Source organism: Astyanax mexicanus, chromosome 1, assembly GCF_023375975.1.
Source record: "Astyanax mexicanus isolate ESR-SI-001 chromosome 1, AstMex3_surface, whole genome shotgun sequence".
In the NCBI taxonomy this organism is placed as follows: domain Eukaryota; kingdom Metazoa; phylum Chordata; class Actinopteri; order Characiformes; family Acestrorhamphidae; genus Astyanax; species Astyanax mexicanus.
In genome coordinates, this window is record NC_064408.1 from 59,832,057 (window position 1) to 59,835,406 (window position 3,350).

Consider the following 3,350-nt stretch of genomic DNA (forward strand, 5'->3'; position numbering starts at 1 on the left):
AATAATAATAAAGGTAAATTGAAAACAAATGTTACAAGAGTCGCAAATCTTCTAAAATTTTCATTCAGAGTCTGCATTGAGGACATTGTAACATTTTTACTTAAAATAACAGGTTCAATATCATTATGATGTTCTTTTGACATGTAAAAAGGCATCCCTATAGTTAATCAAAACAATACAGCTTCTATTGCAAAGTTCAAACTTTAAACTAGAAAAATATATATAAAGACACAGTAAACAAACAGGATAGTAAAACTTTAACACCACATTTGTTACTGAATGTGAGTTGGTGAAGATAAAATGCAATTTTTTGTAACAAGCCTTGACATATAGGCTTGAGCAATCAGTTCATAACACACATGAACCTAGTAGTTACTGAATAATACAGTACTGTCATAATGAAGAGTCTGATGTTCTGGGGGATGAAGCTGTTGCAAAGTCTGGCAGTAGAGGCTTAGATGCTCTAGTACCTTCTGCCAGACGGCATCAGTGAATAGAGTCTGTGTGATGGATAAGTGAGGTTGTTTACAGGGCTGGTGCTGTATGAGAGAGAAATAATGGAGATTTTTCAATTTGAGTAGTATTTTTCATTTAGTAAGAGGGTGTCAATAGGCAGAAAAGTTGGCCTCCACAGTTAAAAGAGAAACTAATGACGCACTAAATGGGCAATAATGTCATTGCATTTATAGGCAATACCAAAATGTTTGGATCAGTATAAGTAACAGCATAAGATGAGCAGTGCCAAAGTGCACATACACTGTATTTCAAATGATTATGCAAGTGATATTTTTCTTACATTTTCCTAAATGGTCAATGCAAATGACAGTCAGTATAATGTCAGGCATAACCCGTTAATTATTCATTTTATTGAACACCCCAATGATAACAGTATTTATTTTTTTGTAATAAAAACAAAAAAAGCACTGTTCCACATTGTTAAGCAGGTATCAAACAATATGGGAAAGGAAAAGGATCTCTCTGCTGCTGAAAAGCTTGAAATAGTGCAATGCTTTGGACAAGGTATGAAACATATATTATATATTACATGAAAATATATTTCAAGATATTTGTGGCTGATTTGGGTTTCTGCAGATAAAGACAACATGAGGAAGGTTTGTGCCAGACTAATCCATTGGATTAAGAGAGCAGCTGCTAAAATGCCATTACAAAGCACTGGTGCCTCTGGAGTCCCGCAAACCTCAAGGTGTAGGATCCTCCTGAGGCTTGCATTTATAAACAAACCTACTATTCCTCCCCTAACCAGAGCTCACAAGCAGAAATGGGTGCAGTGGCCCAGACATACAAGAAGACCAATTTCCAAACAGTCTTGTTTACTGATAAATGCTGTGCAACCCTGGATGGTCCAGATGGATGGAGTGGTGGACGGTTGGTGGATGGCAACCATGTCCGAACAAGGCTGCGACGTCAGCAAGGAGGTGGTGGAGTCAGGTTTTGGGCTGGAATCATGGGAAGAGATGTAGCTCCTTTGGGGTCCCTGAAGGTGTAAAAATAGCAGGTACAGAAAGAGGAAACGTTCCTTGCGCCACAATATTATTTTCATGCATGACAATGCACCATCTTATGCTGCAAAGAATATCTCTGTGTCATTGGCTGCTATGGGCATAAAAGGAGAGAAACTCATGGTGTGGCCACCATCTTTCCCTGACCTCAACCCTATAGAGAATGAGGGTGGGAGGCAATTCACATCAAAACAGCAGCTCTGGGAGGCTAGAAACTCTCCAAAAACAATGGAGTTCAATAGATGCAAGAATTGTGAAGGTGATATCAAAGAAAGGTTCCTATGTTAACATGTATCTTGACCTGTTCAGATGTTTTTTATTTAAATATCTTTTGATTTTAGTGAACTTAATGCTGCAAATAAAAAGAAAATACCATTTGCAGTTCTTTACAACTTATAAAATGTTTTGAAACTCTGCTGTGCTTAATAGTTTAGAATGTGTTTTGAGGTTTTATTTAAAAAAAATACTGTTATTATTGGGAGTTTTGTTCAATTAAAATGGATTTATACTTAAAGGGTGATGACTTAACCGTCATTGAGTGTTTAGGTAAATCTGAGGAAAAATATCACTAGCATAATAATTTGGAACACGGTGTAGTTAATTAAATCCATTTATCATCACATACTGGATACATGTTTTTAGGAATAGGGGAAAGTGTAACTATAGTAAAATGGCTCCAGTGTACTATTTTACATGTTATGAAAGCTTGTTAAGCATAAATGCATAAATGATTCTTACTGCCAAATAAACTTCACAGTATATAGAAAGGAAAACACATAAAATGGACCTGCTCAACTTTACAATGTGTATAGTCAAAAAAAAGGTTAGGGCCTAAAACTTGTTTTTAAGTAATTTATAATGAAGAGGTACATAACCAGCACACCACCTGGAATTCCCCTTTAAATAGCAAATCAACTAGCATAGTTTTCATAAAAAAATATTGGAACTACTGCACATGAGCCTAAGGTCATTATGCCCATTTACACCACTGCATTGTGGAGTATTGGAACAGTGATTGGAACAGCTTTATCCACTATCTTTGATTGGATAGTTGGATGGTGTTTCTGATCCAGATATAATCTCCTTAAATTGGTACTTAATGCAATCAAATCCCCCACATCAATATTCCAATATCTAGTGTAAACCCTTCAAAATATCGAAAATTTCAATGATATTAAAGGTTACTTATGTAAAGTAACCTGGGTTATCCCAAGATGACATGGTGGACAAAATGTGTTGTTTGTATATAATTTAAACCAATATACCGTAGACAGAAAAAGCACATTTAAATTTGATTGAATTTGTTTTGATTATTCAAACTGCAGCAAAAGGGGATAAATTCACAATTTTATTATTTGATTTCAGAAGAAAGAGTGGATAAACAGAGAAACTGGTGTGTGCAGACTTTTGAACATGACTGTGCATGGCTTAGTCTTTGCTCCAGGGGGCGCTATTTCCACGTGCAGCTCTCCATCACCATGCGGTTTCTACAACAGTTGTCTATCTCCAGGCTTGGACTCCTGACAATAAGAGGGTGGCACCCCGCTGCACGCAGTGAAAAGGCGCTCAGAGGAACTGTTGCTGTGATGCTGTGATGCTGTGATGCTGGCCGTGCTGCAGTTTGAGGGGGATATAAGCAGTAAACAGAGTTCAGAGGATGAGGGGTAGGCTGTGGGAGCTGAGTGAGTGAGAACTTCACCCGGATGCTCTCATTCTCTTACATTACTCTTTTATTCTCTCCTGGCTGAGCGGACAGTGAAGGACACTTCAGATGCGTAGAGCGATAATATAGGACCTGCTAAAGAAAACCTCACCCTAAGAGCTGAGACC